We start from the raw sequence: 19,495 nt of genomic DNA on the forward strand, positions 1-19,495 counted from the left end.
GTGAATTATTAAATGGATCTTACTTGATTATGCAGGTATTGACTTTTAAACAATCACCCTAATCTAAAAAAAACATGTGTCCCCTATAGGTTCAATTATGCCAACTTTTATCACACATTTCCAAAGATGTTTTTGTAAAAGCTAGAATTGTCTTTCTTGCAGACAATCCTCTTCAACAGTTCTGTGTAGTTTGGTGCGGTATGAATGGCTCTTATAAATGAACGCTCTGCCACCTGCTGGTGCGTCACTGACACTCTAGCCAATCACGCTCACGCGCCGGGAGAGACCTTCCTCTCGTGCGCTCCGGGAGATTCCAGTGGCCTGACAATTAGTGACCAGAGCGATACGGGGAACCGACACACAACGGACGAACGAGGACAAGCCGTGCATTTCTGGAGAGGAGCCATGCGCTTTTAGTGGATCTACCAAAAAGCAGAGGACTGACAAGAACAAGTTATTTCCACTGAGCATCTTTACCTTTCAGTGAACTCTAGCTAGTAAGGTAAGCAGTGAATAACGTCAAGAATTACATTAAATTAGTTGCGTATGTATTTAATCAATTAAACTGAATGCATAGTAAAGCACAGTAGTAGGCTACTATGTATACATAGTAAAACTGTTGTATTTTGTAGTTTCAGAATTGTTTCTGTAAACTCATATTTGTAAAATTTAGTTAAATTCATTGTTAGAATGTATTTCTGCAACTAATTGAATGCCTTTTGTTATATAATCAATATACAGAATTTGATTGGGCTTTTTCCTCGTTTACAAAAACAGTGCTGAACAGTAGCGACACGATTGAAAGCTATTTAACAACGTAGGCTACCAGTGAGATACCGTCCATAGTTTTTAAACCAAGCTTTTCAGTAAAAAAAAAAGAAAAAATAAGCTATTTTCTCGATTAAGTAGCTGGTTGCGTTGACAAACGACGTTTCGCTGGAAATATTACACGAATCAAATTACGACCTGTGTTTGATGTCGGCTGTTTGGAATCAGGACTAGCGATGCCCTATAATCTCGAATGAATCTTTGGAGTCGGTTCTTTTCAATGAATTGATCAAACTGGTTCCCAAAACGGTCTGAATCATTTGAACGGCTCACTCGCGCACTGAATCGTTTGGAGCGGTACTTGGCAGTTCTTTATTTTACATAGAAGGATGGCTTGCCTGCAGTTTATTGAAATCAAACCTGCAAACACATCTTATCCTTTGGCAGCGATATTAAGTAAACACCTGCACGTGCACACGTGAACGACTCTACTAAACGCATTTTCCAAACGAACGAGTGTTAAAAAAGCACACGAAAGCACCGAGAGTAGCAAAAAGAACCACTGAATTACCATTATATTCTGTGACGTACATTGGTATTTTAATATTAATATAGTAGTTACCCCTTACATTCTGACACCATCACTCTATGCTTTTGGTGCGTGTGTGTTTTCCCCCTTCAAATGTATAAAAATACTAGCTCAAATAGCCATATTTTGTGCATGCCCAACGCCGCAAAACATTTGAGAAGTTACATGATTGATGCACGTGGCTTCGTTCGTTGTTTTAAATTCTTTAAGGCATGTAGAAGTGTAATTCTTTTGACATTTTGTGAGCTTTATTGTCATTGCCTGGTTATTGGTGAGCAGGGTGCGCGCAGCTGTTGATGTTCATGAACGATCTCTCGGGGGAGACGTGATGATGAGTGATGTGTCATAACTTGGGTGCCAGACGTTTCCATCTGCAGATGTTTTGTTTGTTTCTGGAAAAGCGTGAAAGGGGGAACTAATAGCTCTGAAACCTCCCTTAAATGCTGTGAATGTTTGCACGCGCCTTTGCGTACAGGGTCGCGAGCTTTTAGAAGATGAAACTGATGGAAACAGGGCGAGGGTGCAGTGAAGGAATGTTCTGACATTAATGAGATGTCGGTCAATGCATAGGCTACTCCCTTTAGAATGGAGGACAGTCAGTCTGCACTCTCAACAAGTATAGGCTACCGCGCCATTTTGCATTACATATGAGGTTAATATTCAACTTCATGTGATGCATTTTTTGTGAATGTGTTTAAGACTTTGATCTTAACAATTTTTTGGATAACTTCTTATTGTAGTATATGTAAAGTAGCCTTAATTTGTTAGTGTATTAAAAAAGTCAGTTTAGCCTTCTTTTTTGGTATGTATAGCCTACAGACATTATACATCTGTAAAGTCATACATTGTCTTATAAGTCTTGGCTACGAAACAAGCTACTAAACATTTCCCTTGTTTTTTTTTAACTGAATAAAAAGAAAGAAAAATATTTTACATGTTAACCACTATTGGAGCATGTCACACTATGTGAGGTGTCACAATAGGAGCCTGCCATATTGTAAATATATATATATATATATATATATATATATATATATATATATATATATATATATATATAAATATAAATAGCCTATATTAGTGCTGGGAATGGATTAAAAAAATTAACTAATGAATCGCATTGTTTTTAATATTTTTGGAGTTTTTTATATTGTAATAATTTCAGTTACTCTCCAAATTAATGTAGAAACAATTTAAAGACAGCATATTTTAAATATGTTTTGTAATGGCATCTTTTTATGAATGAAGGCCAGTATCAGTGATACTAATGTTTCTATGAAATATTAATGACATTACATTACAGTATAACTGAAAGCTACCAGTTTTAACATTTATTAGATTTAAAAAAAACTAATTTGAATTTAAGTGAACTTAAAACAATCTTTACATAAACCCATTATAATAAATGTTATATTTACCTGTGTCCTTCCCTTTTAGACATATACAGAATAGTTGTCAAACACCTTTCTTAACTGAATAAATAATAAATTAAATATAGATTAATCATCTTTTCTCTGTTACCTTTGTTCTTTAGCCCCGTTTCGGTTGTAACGAGTGGTTATTTCAGTCAAAGTTGCTCTTCTATCAGCTTGAATCAGTCGGCCCATTCTCCTTTGACCTCTAGCATCAACAAGGCATTTTCGCCCATAGGACTGCCGCATACTGGATGTTTATCCCTTTTCACACCATTCTTTGTAAACCCTAAATGGTTGTGTGTGAAAATCCCAGTAACTGAGCAGATTGTGAAATCTTTCCCATTCTGACATTCAGTTTGGAGTTCAGGAGATTGTCTTGACCAGGACCACACCCCTAAATGCATTGAAGCAACTGCCATGTGATTGGTTGATTAGATAATTGCATTAATGAGAAATTGAACAGGTGTTCCTAATAATCCTTTAGGTGAATATATATATATATTGTATAATACAGTGAGGAAATTAAGTATTTGAACACCCTGCTATTTTGCAAGTTCTCCCACTTAGAAATCATGGAGGGGTCTGAAATTGTCATCGTAGGTTCATGTCCATTGTGAGAGACATAATCTAAAAAAAAAAATTCCAGAAATCACTATGTATGATTTTTTAACTATTTATTTGTATGATACAGCTGCAAATAAGTATTTGAACACCTGAGAAAATCAATGTTAATATTTGGTACAGTAGCCTTTGTTTGCAATTACAGAGGTCAAATGTTTCCTGTAGTTTTTCACCAGGTTTGCACACTGCAGGAGGGATTTTGGCAAACTCCCCCACACAGATCTTCTCTAGATCAGTCAGGTTTCTGGCCTGTCGCTGAGAAACACGGAGTTTGAGCTTCCTCCAAAGATTCTCTATTGGGTTTAGGTCTGGAGACTGGCTAGGCCACGCCAGAACCTTGATATGCTTCTTACAGAACCACTCCTTGGTTATCCTGGCTGTGTGCTTCGGGTCATTGTCATGTTGGAAGACCCAGCCTCGACCCATCTTCAATGCTCTAACTGAGGGAAGGAGGTTGTTCCCCAAAATCTCGCAATACATATTATGTCTCTCACAGTGGACATGCACCTACGATTACAATTTCAGACCCCTCCATGATTTCTAAGTGGGAGAACTTGCAAAATAGCAGGGTGTTCAAATACTTATTTTCCTCACTGTATTTATTTAGCAAAACCGTGTAAATGGTAACATCACAAACATTAAACCATTGATTTTCTCTACATAATGTTTAATTAATACATTGTATAAAATTACAGCTTATAAAACACATGATGTGGCAACTTTCCCTAATAAAACAAAATTACATTCATGAAAAATCCCCATTGTGACAAACTAGCCCTGGTCTCTCCTAAATATAAAATAGTGCCTGCTATTATTTATAAGGTCATTACTTTTGACATTGTTTTACGGAAAAGCCTTTCATTCAATAATGCAAAGGCCAATAACCATGCACAAAATGTTTTATGAATTTTGCTTCGGTTAGTGCTTTTATTTTACAGGTGTTCACAGACAGACAGTGTACTCGTGTTAAATAGTGATAAGAGCTCCTCATGTTTGACGTATTAGGTCTTATCAATCTAATACGGCTGTTCGGCCCCTAATAGTGTGGAAACAGCAACAAAGAACATAGTGTCCATTTCTGTCTTTGGAAAAAGACTTTTAGATTGTGCATGTCTATGTCTGCATGAGAGAACTAGCCAGAGGATCAGATTAAAAGAAGGAGGGAAGAGAGATGCCGTGGAGTGCGCTATGCCCTTATATGAAAGGATTTTTAAAACACCTAAGAAGTGAAGTGATCCCTGAAAATTTAGGCCGACCTGTCTTTAGGAGTCTATTTCTTCCTCATTCTTTTCCTTTCATTGTACATTCCCTGTCCCTTTCGTCTCATGCCTCCACGCTCTTTCCTGTCTGTCACTTTCTCTCTCTCACACATTTGCCGCACAACACACTTTCACAGCCATGTGAGTCCATGTGTTAGATTTGACTGACACATGCAACATAAATATACTATTGAATTTGTGTGACAAAAATATCTGTCTATCTGTCTGTCTTTAAATGTCTCCGAAACTGAGTTAGACGTAACACAGGAAGAACAAACAAAGCCACCTGTCTTTCTACTTGTCAGTCAGGCCTCATTAACTTATCATCAAGCAACCATCATTTTAAAATGATTTAGCAATGGGTGTATGCTTCATCAGCCTCCTAAGGCTATTAAAAGATACACCTCTGTAAGTACATCACACCTTGTCAGTTAGGCGATTATTTGTCTAGAGCGAAGTCAAAATACTTGTCAACTTCATAGTGTTAAAAGTATTTTAACTAGATCAAAATATTTATTAGCTTAATGTGCTAATTGAATGATTATGTTAGTCGAATGCCATTATCCTTCATGAAAGTCTTCTGGCGGATTGAAGTAAATTAACGGATTAAGCTAATCAAGGTGTGACAAGGCCATCCAGGGTCACATTGATGTGCAATAAATCAAAAGTGAACACGTTTCATTGGTATTCCATGGTAGCAGTGTGTATTTGGCCCTTCTTGTCTCCTGTAGTCTTCTCAGACCTCCCTAATGTCAAAATGGCTGTATGCGGTGCCTCAAGCAAACGCTGATGTGCTGGACTGCATGTCCTCTCCTTGGAATGTGATTAGATTTCTGTCATGCTTTAAAGGCATTTCCAAAAATACGGGGATAATTATGTTTACAAAACCTCGTCCAGAGCAGTGTTTGGGTGGTTGACAGAACTATGGAAAGAAACATATCTAGAACTGATATCTAGCCTGAAGGCTATATGAAAATGTAGGTGAGTTTGTAGCCTATCACTCACTATAGTACCTGGTGTGCTTTCATGGTCAGATCCCGCTGTTAAATATCCAAAGCATCTGGACCCCCAGGTTTAAATAGACTCACCTTTGGTTTTGATGCTACCCTGCAGTTCTATCTTTACTGTTCCATACCATTTATTTGTCTTTATCGTTCTTAGTAATGGATCATTACACATGGAAACAAGCACATTCATCACAAGCCTGTTTCCTTTTCAGCTTCCCCATGTAAGCGATTTCACTGCTTTAAACAGCCTTTAAGGCTGCTCATTGATAAGAGACCATTTTTTTTGGATGTATTGGTTTAATTTATTCTTCTGAGATAAAGTCATCTGTTTTTTATTGCTTAATCGATCTTTGGATTTACTTTGGTTAGACATAATTAAACAGTTATGCAATGTACAAATCTGAAGCAATTATGCTGAGGAGGTTTTATGTCGTCCACCTGTGTCATCAAATATTTTTGTGTTGAATTAGGTTTACACCCCAAGGAAGTTGAGTTTTTCATTGTATAGAATTCATCAGACACTGTTTAATGAGTTTGGACTTGCACATACAGCGGGTGAACCTGGTTATACTAATGTGTCGCTTATGGCGGCGCTGAGGCAGTAACTCTGACACAATCCCCATTAGCACTCTGGATTGCTGGTTTATAATCCCTCTTATTAAGTGTTCTTCTGACAAATGTAATCCAGACGTGATCCAGGAGCATTGTGACTCCCACCCAACAGTAGCTTTTCGTCTTCTACCTAAGCTGATTTACTTCTATACGATGCGGATGTGGACTCTGAATTTATAGTTAGCACAATAAATAAAGGCTATGATTTAATTTAAAGTCTGTTTTCAGTAAATACAGCATTGAAGGATATAAAAACAGTGCCTTCTGTAATGTTCTTAAATCTTTTGAGTTTTTCTAACACATGAAGTCACACTGACACAAAAACAATCAATCAGGGTTGCCAGTCAAGCTGATTCTGTAGATACAATGATTGACCTCCTGAGGGCTTGTTGTTTATAGCGGGGCTTCCTTTAGTCTGATTTAGGTTTACGCAATATCTTTTTGAAAAAAAGTTGTACTTTGTAGGTATTAACTGCTTTTCACTCATTTTGCAGTTAGGGATGCCACACTGACTGACTCTGTTAAATATTAATGCAAATAATAAGTAAACAGCACTCTCTTTATAATCACCAAAGCTGGCAATGACTATGTTTACATGTGCACTAGGGCTGCAGCTATCGTTTTAGGTGAAGCATCCGTTCGAAAAATCGCGTCACAACATCACGTCCCGGTGTATACAGAGAATGCATGCTGAAATTATTGTTGCGTGGCTACATAAAAGTTTAAGCATACAGGGAGTGCAGAATTATTAGGCACGTTGATTTTCTGATCATATTTTTTTTCCAGGCACATTTGACCAATTCCAAACCACAGTAATCCTAATAACTACTATTGATTTAGTATTTAATAATGTATAAGTGATATATAATTGTTCATGAAGGCTGGAAATGAAAATCACCTTATATTCAGGTGTGCAGAATTATTAGGCATGTTTTCTTTTACAGATAAATTGAGCCAAAAAAGAGATTTAACTCAGACTGAAAAGTCAAAAAGTATTAAATGCCCATGAGAAGGATGCAATACTAATGCAATACTAGACATTGCAGTTAAGGCATGACCATTGGACAGTGAAATGCTCATTGGGTCAGCAGGATCTGACAAAAACAGGTGGTGAAGAAAAGACACCTGTTAACTGCAAAAGAATTAAGAATTAAGGTGAAGAATTAAGGGTGAAACCATCAGGAACCCTTTAGTCTCCAGCGCCACCATTTTCCAAAGCTGCAACCTACCTGGAGTCTCCAGAAGTGCAAGGTGTCAGGATCTCAGAGACTTCAGTTAGGTATAGAATCCTAAAAAATGACCCCCACTAAATAAGAATCATAAGCTGAAGTGTTGTAAAATACATGAAGAAGGTTTTTTTATAGGCTTTATGGACAGATAGGTTGAGAGTGACTCTTGAAGGACCAGCACCACATCCTCTAGTACCACTGTTTGAAGAATTCATCTTCCAGAATCTGGCAGTACGTTTTGGGAGTTCATTTTTAGTCCATCTCTGCAAAACGGACTTCAGGATGGACTAAAATGAACTCCCAAAACGTACTGCCAGATTCTGGAAGATGAATTCTTCAAACAGTGGTACTAGAGGATGTGGTGCTGGTCCTTCAAGAGTCACTCTCAACCTATCTGTCCATAAAGCCTATAAAAAAACCTTCTTCATGTATTTTACAACAGTTCAGCTTATGAAATAATTCTGCACACCTGAATATAAGGTGATTTTCATTTCCAGCCTTCATGAACAATTATATATCACTTATACATTATTAAGGCGAGACACTACAGGTGAATAGGGATTTTTTTAAAATTACAAGATATCACTGTGAAACTTCTCCAGTTTATTACTGGCATAAACATAAGAAAAAAATGTATTACAAGTTTTGTGTAAATTAATGTTTTAATATGCAAATGAGGCCTTATATACTTAAATATACGCTCATTTGCATACTTTTCCAAAAACAAAATCTGGAAATTGGAAAGGACCATGTTTAAAATTCTTGGTTCTATTTGTTGACATGTTAGATGAGAGGGCTTTTACAGAGGGGATTCTGGATATCTTATTTTGTGCTTTAGTAAATTAGAGAATACTGACAATAGCCTTAAAAAATCAATTTTCGCCATGTTTTTTGGAGTTAAAGGACCTATAACTCAGGATAGGAATGATATATCAACAAATCCCTCTGTAAAAGCCTTCAGAATATAGTTCAGCATAAGACTGCTAAAGTTGGTGCTTGTAGGTGCTCTTGAAGTGGATATATCTGACTCTGAGTGTGAGAAAAAACTAATTCTGAGAAAACGGCCTTTAAAGTTTTATACTGTATAACTGCATACATTTCTATAAAACCCCCAACCTACAAACAAAATATATATTCAGTTAATTAACATCAGTAGTGTATAATATTTAAAACACGTGGAAATTGATAAATGAATAAATTATTAATAGCAATAGCTATTAGAGAACTACCTTAAGAGAACTACCTTAACAAACACCAGTCACAAAAACTGCAGACGAACTGTCCCTGTTTGTTGAATATGTCCATCTATAACTATTTGAATCTAATTGTGACGGGGTTTCGTCGTCTAATCTGTTGTTGTTTACTTTCTTTTTACTTGCTCTTGCTACTTGGTCTTTTCTGTGAGCGTTTATGAGCCGATTTCAGTGTTGTCTGCACTTTCTCTCAAGCAGAGAATACACAAGCAAGCGGCAGCGCGTGAGAAATTCACATCGACCAATCAGATGTGGTGTTCGGCTGCAAACTTTCGCGGTTGGTTATTTCTACAAAGGAAATATCCATATTTGGATTAGACAGTGCTGTGTGTGAGACTGCGAGCTTTATAATGAGACCAAGCATGACATGTTTCTGTGAATGGAGACGGCACGAGAGATCGCACTAGAATAACTTTTGATGATTTCGGGTAGAAATCTAAAGGCGCACGGTGACAAAATATAATGAAATAACCAACTTAATGTGTAATGTTGACATTTTTTTTATTTTGACATGAAAGCTTACATGTTAAGGGAGCAAACTGGCCCAAAATCTCAAAATTGACCACTGCATGAAAAAACGATGTTTTCACCTGCCGTGTCTCGCCTTAAATACTAAATCAATAGTAGTTATTAGGATTACTGTGGTTTGGTCAAATGTGCCTGGAAAAAAAATATGATCAGAAAATCAACGTGCCTAATAATTCTGCACTCCCTGTATGTGATGAATTGCCACGATTGGTCTGACTGGCGCGTGAGAGAGACGAGGGTGCATGCGTGTGTGTGTGTGTGTGTATGTGTGTGAAGGGGTTCTTTTTTTTAGGCTATACTCTCTTGCAATTGAACGTGAATATGTTGTCGTTTACTAAAAAACATCAAAGCTAAACATCATATCTAGTCAAACCGCATCACGACATCGCTACAAATACAGTATGGGATTAAAATCAGCGAACATCAATGTATAGGCTTAGGCTACGTTACCATTGAAGTCGTACCGCTGTGGAATGCCAGGCCTACTTTGCCATAGACACATTGCACCTTGTTCTCTTCTTTTTTAAGAATGTAATGATCCCAAACTTTAGACACCTGCCGTTTATGGACATCTTTACTCTCCGCCATCACGCCAACTAAATTCTAAATGTATCACGCGCTATGGTATGCTTCCTGAACATTGAACAACGGTCCGTGTGAATCAGATCCCTGCGCGTATAGTGCGCGTCATAGGAATTTAACGAGGCTTCGAGGCAGAATTTTTGCCTCGAGGAATTTTTGTAATCGAGTTAATCGAATAACTCAATGAATCGTTTCAGCCCTAATGTGCACCATTAATGCGATTATTTCTAATAATCAGAGTAAAGCCTTAATCGCAGTAAGATGTTTACATGACATTCTCTTCACTCCAGTTAACATGCAATTTTCATCATTCTGATTATTCGCTAATAAGTATGGTTTATACCACACTCAAATAGGCATACAGTATGCATGTTACTGGCCATTGTTTTAATCTACTCGCATCAAATTCAAAATACATTTTTATGGACGTATTGGATATTATTTGGTGCAGTGATGAACATCGCAATGCCAGGTTTGTCTGCTGCCATGTTCATTGTGTCGTCTGGATGAAGATACAGAGCAGAGACTGAGTTGTGTTGACAGAGTTTAGTGATTTGGAGAAGAGAAAACTTCAGAATAATGTAACAGAGTTCATTCATGAAGTTGTGTGAACAACACACGGCATCCGTGTATGTCTGCGACTCTGCGCACATGCGCACTTTGGTCAGAGCGGTAATAATGCGTTTAAGGTGTTTACATGCTTGTTTATTGAGATTAAAATCAGCGTATGCCACATAGTTTAGTGTGATTATGGTTACTACGATTATGAGCTTAATTTGCATTAGTTTGATCAAAGTATTGCGTTTACGTGAGGTAAAGTTTAATCGCAATATTGCCAAAATCCCATTATGAGGGAGCATGATGCGTTATCATGCTCCCTCATAATGGGATTTTGGCAATATTGATTTACTCAATGACTAGTTCAGCGTGAGCTCATGCAAAAAACCCTGTTATAATCAATGAAGCAGTCTATGCTACAGAAAACTTCTTATTTGCCTAATATTTACACTTTGTTGCTTATAATAAAGGAATTCGCAAGTTTTGCCGTTTTGAGTGGATTCTTAAATGCTTCTGATTGTCAATTGCGTCTACGTGTTCAACAGATATATGTGACATATGTGACCCTGGTTGTTAGGATAGGACAATATTTGGCCGAGATACAAAAATCTGGAATCTGAGGGTGCAAAAAAAATCTAAATATTGAGAAAATCGCCTTTTAAAGTTGTCCCAATGAAGTCCTTAGCAATGTATATTACTACTAATAATATTTTATATAAACAAATTGGAATCTTGCTGCATCTTTGAATTTCCTTGTTAGTTCTTTACTGTACAGCTTATTGGAGTTCATTAATCACCAGCCACAACAGCCCACCACAGAAAAAATCCAACCTGATCATTGTTCTCCCATGAAAAGAGCTTTGCTAGGGCCATTAAAATATGGAACAGTAGTTGAGGTCTTTCAAAACTCATCCATTGTAAGACCGACAATCGGTGGAAGAATTGGTTAGTAAGCTGCTCGCCTTATAGGACTAGAACCCCCAAGTCTGAGTTGACATTCAGAAGCCTCCAAAAACTCAAACAAAGCAAAGTGAGACAAGGTCCAGGCATGCATTGTCCATTATAAATATGCTGTAATTACTTCAGACATCTCAACAACTCAGACGCCATTCTGCAGCTGGAGAATTATTTACGACTTCCCTTCAAATAAAACTGCAATGCACTTGCTCTAAATAGAACCCCTCAGAGTCAGCACCAGGCTAAAATATGCTTTCGACGTATGTCTTATTATATAAGTAACTTGTGTCTTGTTAGACTGAATCCTGCATGACAGAGGCGGAACAGCCAATGCTGAAATAAAGAGGAAATTGACAGATTTTGCTTCTAATATATTATTTACTCTTAAGACTGTAGTGTTAGTAAGCAAAGCAACCTGACAGAGAAAGTTACCTCGATCCTTCTCTCCACCTCACAGCCTTGCGCAGAGAAACACTAAAGCATAAAAGCCTTCAACAAGATGGTCTCCACGGGGGACCCTTGAGGAAAAATGCCTAGTGAATAAAGGAATGAACATTGACAAGGTGTCTTTTCTGTGAAATGGACCAGTTTTGTGGAGGTGTAACCTCTCTCAATGGATGTCACCTCAGAGCACGTATCACTAGGTTGCTCTGTTTTTCGGGAAAATGTTACAGTGACATCTTTTTCTTTACATTTTCCTTTCTATTCTTCAACTCTCAAATAAATACTTCTCTAGTTTTTTGATAAAACAATGACAAGTTCAACAAAAACAAAAAGCAGTTAGCAACTGCTTATGTTTTATGTTTACATTTTCGATTTTTGGCTTGTGAGAATTTGCAGCGTGTTGAACGGTTTCGTTTTGTTACAGATATAGTCGTTTTGTGTGCCTTGAAACTGTACGGTGTGTCACCTCCAGCTGTGTAAGGCCTAGTTTGCTTTCCTTTGTTGTGTTCAATTCGATCAGCTCAGTCACAGAGCTTTAAACATTATTCATACTCTCCAAATCCTGTTGATTGTTGTTGGATCCTGTTCAGACTTCTTTTTTTTATTATAATTTTTTTTATCCACACCAATTCAATGCTTTGAATCAAACTTGGCATTTAATAGTTCATTTGTCTGGGGTAAAACCTCAAAAACAGATGGTCCTACTGTTTAGTCAGGTTAAAAGCTTTATGGGTAACAAACAGAACTGGTCCTTCCTGGTACTATTGCAATGTTATATGTACATGAATATTGTATGTTAAAGTTGTTAATAGTCAAATAGAGAGGAGCATTCTCTGCCTCTGGAAATAATTTTCCGGCAAGGAATAATTTATTTCTTTGCTGTGTATCTATTCTCACTTTTTCTCTCCACACTTTGTGTCCTCTCATCTTTCAGTTGTTAGTCTGTGGCTGCTGATAAGTAGAATTTTGAAACCAGAGGTCACCTGGGAATCATCTGTGATTGGAAGACACACCTTCTAGTCTCTTCTGATCATCAGGAGGATGTGTAAGGAATACATACCATATTGCTATACTACTCTTGCTATATTTACAGTAGTATGCATACTTTGCATAGCTGTACAACAGCTCATACTACGTGTGGGATACTGTATTTCACAATGCCTATTTGCCTATTTGCATGGGACAAATTAACCATAAGTAATGTGATTTTTAAGTAAAGGTTCAAGGATGGTTAGTTAACATGGCCCTGCTAGTAAAGGCTGTAACTACACCATCTTGTTCTATAAAGCTTGCATATTTCTCCCGTGATCGCCATTCAAAAGTAGGCGTGTATTCTGACTAAATAATTTATTGCAAGAAAATGAATTCGTTATATTATAGAAAATTCCTGTGGTCAAATTTATTTATTTAATTTTCCCTTTCAGCTGTCTTTCATGTCACAGCTTAGGATAGTCGATAATAAAAGGTTTGGTCTTTATAACTATTTTTTCTGAAGTGAAAAGTGGATGTGATGACAGTGTAGCATACTACTTTCATAAAAAAAACAGAAATAAAACAAGAGGCAGTCTTTATCACAGCATGCAGCATGCGTTATTATTCTGTTCAGAATGTATAGACTCATCTCTCTGTCCGTTAACCATTCTTTTAATTTTTAAATGTGTTTGCAGTTTACGTGTCTTTCTTTTGTTCTTTCCTTCCTTTCATCCCCTTCTGTGATCATAATTACACTTTTGGGATTCAAATGTAGCAGCCGTGAGAGTAATATTTGATTCTGTTCAGTAGCTTTTAATTATTTGTTATTTAGTTATTTAATTTGTTATTTGTTATTTAATTATTTATATTTAGTTTGTTTTTGTATTGTATTGGAGATTGGTGGCATTTTTTTTTGTACGACAATATTTACGCCTGTTTGTGGTTAGGAGAGAAAGTAAAAATTTTTCCTTTGTCACTGACTTTTCTTCTTGCAGTTTTGCTTAAGTGAAATGCAGCTCATATATATAAAATTCAGCTCATGAGGGATGATGACCTTAGGTCTTCCATGGCTGATTATTAACTTATAAGAAGCCATGATTTTAGCAAATGCAATTAATGCACCGCCAATTATATTTAGGGACATTGAGAAAGAGATCAAGTATGAGTCCGATCCTTCAATTTGGAAATATTCCAAAGCCTTGCCTTTGTCATTTCCCAGGAGACATGGTGAAGGCTCACTATTACTTCATAATAATAGGATGTCTGGATGGTTTGGATTCCATTTACAATAGAGGCAAGTCAACATCCGAATATTCTCTGGCAAGGTGAATTTCAGGGCTCAAAGATTCACAACATGAAACGTCCCGGTTGCCTAGACACAGATTAATCTTTGCCCTGGATTATTCTGTCAAATAAGATTTTGAGAATTGAGAACGTTTTAATCCAAGAAAAGACTTATTTTGTGTCCAGGGAACTGACTTGAACTGACCCCGTGTCACAGCTGAAATTATGGGCCTTAAAAAAAATGCATGCTTTCCATTGGCACAAATATCATGCTTCTATTTATTTTGTGCTAATAAATTATAATGGTTATCTGCATGCATATATTGTATTTTTAACAGATTAAATATTTAATTGTGCATGCTCATTTCCGCATTTAAATGAAACATATATTCTTAAATATATACATGCATGTGTGTGTATTTATATATACATAATAATTATACACAGTACACACACATATATTATGTAAACACAAACTTTTATTTTGGATGTGATTAATCGATTGCCCAGCACTACATTTAATGCTTTTGGCTTTAGTTTTTATTGTTTAATTTTTACTAGACATAATAGTTGAGAATTATAGATAGAATAAATGTCTAGTTTTAGAGTCAAATTCTCATTTTAGAGCATCCTGTTTTGTTTTAACTTGAATCGGATGCAATCAAAACCCAGACTGACTTGAGTAAGTCTTTTTTTCATGTGCCAATGGAAACATGGTAAATTAGATCAAAGAAAATCATTATTTCAGTTGAGTTCTAGATTGTACGATCTTTTATATTGGCTGAGATCTCCAGCTACAGTTCATTCTTGATTTGTTCATACTGGATGCGGTTCACGTACAGGTATTTCCTCTGGACTATCTCCCTGCCGCATCATTAGTGAAAGATCTATTAAGGTCATTAAAACAAAACATGACTTTTCAGTTAAGCAATCTGGGTCAGTCTGCTCTCTCTCTCTCTCTCTCTCTCTCTCTCTCTCTCCATGATCTTATCCTTGGACTGCAGTCTTAGTCTTCATCTTTACATATCCTGTGCCATTATTCACCAACCCTTCCCTTCCCACCACTCGCTGAGATGAATAAACATGGAGTGATTGAAGTGTTCAGACATGACAACCACAAATCAACACACATAATGTTGGCACAGTGGGAGTTTTCACCAATTCAACACCATATATTTCACAGACCTTTGCACCCCCCCCCCCCTCTATCCTTCTGTCCATTTGAGTTCTGTTTTATAGTTTGTTACTGCATTGCATTGCTTGAGGTTATCAGTGGCTCTATTGAACTATTCCTTTATCAACTATTCAGATTTTTTGGAAAAGTCACTTGCTGTTTCTCATCTGCACAAGTGATTGACAAAATGTGACTTGCAGCGCTGACGGAATGTAAAACACTACATTTGAAAACAACCCAAATTAAATTCAGATTTATTCACAAAAGATTTAGCAAATCATTGAGCCATTTCTTTTTAATAATCGTGAAGTAAAGGATTTGCAGTAAAAACTGATTGTGAATTTGTTTTCTTGAATATAAATGGTACGATACTTGCATGTGATCACAGTTGAGAAGTTTAACTACTGGAAGATTGAGTTTTATTAATATACATATTTGTAAATGAGATTTGCGAGTTTAAATTGACATTGACTGTTCATTCTTGATCAAAATCGTCTTTGAATCATCTTTCAAAGTTTTGATGAAAGAAGTGATCAAATGTATGAGGATTAAGACAGTATACAACATTATTTCTTCAACCATTCTCTTCACTTAATTCAACACTGAATAAATACATGTGATAACTGATTCTTTAATTGTACTGTAATTTAAATCATTCTGGCTAGCCGTGAACCATCTTTAATCGTTAATTACTTTAAATTTGGCTTAAAGGGTTTCAACAATTGTCAACCAATTTTTTCCCCTTGTTTTTTGTTGACTATGAGGCACTATTTCAGCTCAATTTTCAAAACGGATTATATATAATTCCAAAATTAATAAACTGTGACTAAATGTTATTTGCCAGGTAATTAACCTCAGATCCAATGTACGAAATGCATCGCTCAGCTCCAGAGCGCTGCTAACTAAGCTAGAAACTTGCTTTAGTGGCCAGACCTCAGCTAATGTGCTGTAAAGTTCATTCTTGTTACATCAACTCCCTCATGAACCCACACACCTCTCAGAGTGGGCTCGGGGGGAACCGCAGGCCGATTCATCTGTCCGAAAGAAGAATGAGTGGTCCGTTTTTGCTGTTGATGCTGGACACCATGACCAGGGCATCTGCTTACATTTCAATGTGTTTTAAGAATGTCACCTTCTAACTTGAGGCAAGACTCTTAGGTCAGTCTTTCCACTTACAGTCTCTTTCCCTCTCCCCCTCCCCCCTCCTTATGATTTTCCCCAGTTTGCAATGAGTTTGATGTTATGTCTGGCAGAAGACTGCATAAATTCATTTTCTACCATCACAAGCTCGCTGAGTGCTTATGCAGGAGTTAATGAGCCATTTATTTAGTGCTGTCTCCAGCAGACCACAACCATCTCGAGCAAATTAGACTTTCGTTCTGCTTCAAGACGACGCAAGGAAAACACAACACAAAGATTTAGTCTAGGCTTCGGTGGAGGGTTTCAGGGCAAAAACCCTGAAACAAAGATTGAGTTGAATGCCGCTTTGATGCAATTTTATGCAATTATTACGCTACCGTGACTTTGAAGGCTTGTTTCAAGCAAGCAAAAAAGTGTTTTTACAACACTTCACACAGAAATACATTTTGTTTTCTGTTACATTATGCTGCAATTTTTTTTAAACATTCCAGAAACCACATCCAAACCCGTAAGACCTTCATTCATCTTCGGAACACAAATTAAGATATTTTTGATGAAATACGAGAGCCCTCAGGCCCCTCCACAGACAGCAATTTAATTAACACTTTCAAGGTTTTCCATGTGTTTTTGTAAAAGGAAAAAAGAAAAAAAAAAGATTAAAGTAGTAGATGATTTCAAATACTTAGGGGTCATTTTAGAACCAACATTCGGTTTTAAAAAACATATTAAAAAATTGTCTAATATTTTAAAATACAATATCTCAGTTTTTAAACATATTCGAAATATGCTCACTTATGATGCAGCAAAAATATATTTGGATGCAATGATTATTTCTCATGTTAACTATTGTATCTCATGTTGGTCTCAAACAAGTCAAATAACATTAAAACCATTAAAATCACTTTATAATCAGGCTGTAAAAGTATTAGATAAAAAAACATTAAGACATCACCATTGCCAAATTTTTAGGCGGTTAAATATATTAAATTTTGAAAATCTAATTGTATACTCAAATGTTAGGTTAATTTTTAAGATTCTTAATAATAATGCACCTCCACCACTGAGGCGATTTGTGCAGCTCTGCTCAGAACAGACTACCAGGACATCTAGGTCCACAAGTCGAAATGACTGTAGATTACCTAAAAGATGCTCTGCCTTTGCACAGACAGCCTTCTCATTCAAAGCTGTTAAAGAATGGAACAAGCTTCCAGATAGTCTAAAATTAACCTCTCACCTGAGGGACTTCTCTCAAAATGTTAAAAAGGTATTATTAGAAAACCAACTATGTCAGCACTGATTATGTTAATGTTTAGTAATAATTGACTATAGCAATTTTAAAAGGTTGATTGTAAACAGTATGTACAGGGTTAGCTTAGGCTGAAGTGTAAATGTAAATGAGGTTGTAAATAGATAGTGAGTTATTGATGTTTAGATGTATATATTTTATTGTTTTATCTGCCCAGGGACTGCGGATGGAAATTAGCTGTGGCTAAATCTGGTGTAAAGCATCTTTTCTTTTGTAAGATTAATGTACTTGCACATGGTCCCTGTCAAATAAATAATAAACTTAAACTTAAACTTAAACTTAGGTCCAAAAAGTTAGTTAAAACTTTGTTAAAATAGTCCATGGGACTCCTTAATTTTGCGAAGCAACGAGAATAATTTTTCAAAAATCAAAACCCCCCCAAAAAAAACAATGACTTTATTCATCTATTTCGTTTTAGCCCGTGCCAGTCTCCTACGCATTTTCCGTTGTAAATAGTGCAGGGCTCTCGAGATCTATGGCAGCCAATGCTGTTCACGTGGATGTAAACAGCGTAGGAGACTGGCACAGGCCAGAAATAAATTGTTGAATAAAGTCATTATTTTTGTTTGTTTTTGCTAGAGCTTGACCGATTTATCAATCAGGCGATTTTATCGGCCAATCCATTAAATTGTGTTATATTTATGTTTAAAACAAGAACAAGGTTTGAAAAATAAACTTAATTTTAGATATTTTCTCTGAATATCTTATCCAGTTTTGTAAATATAGAAAAAGGTAAATGCCGTATATATTGTTTTGAGGATGTTTAGATATTTTCATGGGAAACAAAACAAAATAAAAAATGTTGTAGTTTAGGACAAACCAAGATGACGCCTCGTGTCTGTGAGGGCGTACAGACATGTATATGTTGGAAAAGGCCCCTCTAGACATACTTGTGTGTTTCTTCACATTTCTGCTGGATATAAGACGGAATCTGCTTTAATAGTTGTCAATCAAAGTCAAACCTGTCTGCACCAGATGACTGATGCTCTTTCTTTCTTTCTTTCTTTCTTTCTTTCTTTCTTTCTTTCTTTCTTTCTTTCTTTCTTTCTTTCTTTCTTTCTTTCTTTCTTTCTTTCTTTCTTTCTTTCTTTCTTTCTTTCTTTCTTTCTTTCTTTCTTTCTTTCTTTCTTTCTTTCTTTCTTTCTTTCTTTCTCTCTCTCTCCATTTCTTTTGCTTTCTGTATATCAAACTTTTATTCTCTGCCTGACACACCTTTCTTATCTATGTATCATCTTGTTTCTTTTGTTTTAATTTATCTCTCTTCTCCACCGTTCCCTCTGTGATCAGATGCTTGCTTAATTAGTTTGAGGATCCTTCTGTCTTAACTTGATCCAGAGTCAACACAACTTTTTTTTCTCTCAGAGACCGCACAGAGCAGCATGTTCTCAAGTGTGTCAGTGGGGAACATGATGCTTCACAAAGATTCAGTCTCTCCATATATAGGAGTATTCAGAGGAATCTTGCAGTATAAAGGAGTGAACTTGATATTACAAAACTTCTGCAACTTTGTGATTTTACACAGATGAATGCATCAGCACAAGGCTTTTACATGTCAATGATGACTATTGGCTGATAAGAAACATGCCACTCACCCAGTAGGGTGATATGAAGAAAGCAGCACTATTATTACTGTGCTGCACATTATCATTTCAGTTCAATCTTAACCACTTATTTGGTGCGTTTCAGCACACGTTGTGTTGTGACCCTGTCACAATTAAATGCAAATTGTGTTAAAAAAAAATAGCTTTTCGAGGATGGGGACTATATTAAAAACTATATTTAACACAACAGAAAACC

The 19,495-nt window shown here is 36.4% G+C and overlaps 1 protein-coding gene across 2 annotated transcripts in view; it reads left to right on the forward strand.

The window, feature by feature from the left end:
* Window positions 1-315: 315 nt before the first annotated feature.
* Window positions 316-19,495, forward strand: part of chrm3a (cholinergic receptor, muscarinic 3a) — a 166,652-nt gene continuing 147,472 nt past the window's right edge. Inside the window, exon 1 of one of the 2 annotated variants that reach the window (XM_079833099.1) lies at window positions 316-502. The gene's annotated coding sequence lies outside the window, so the exon portion shown is untranslated. The remainder of the gene's footprint in view (window positions 503-19,495) is intronic. The other variant, XM_079833098.1, reaches the window with a different exon arrangement.

This window comes from Gobio gobio (assembly GCF_949357685.1).
Source record: "Gobio gobio genome assembly, chromosome: 13".
Taxonomy (NCBI): domain Eukaryota; kingdom Metazoa; phylum Chordata; class Actinopteri; order Cypriniformes; family Gobionidae; genus Gobio; species Gobio gobio.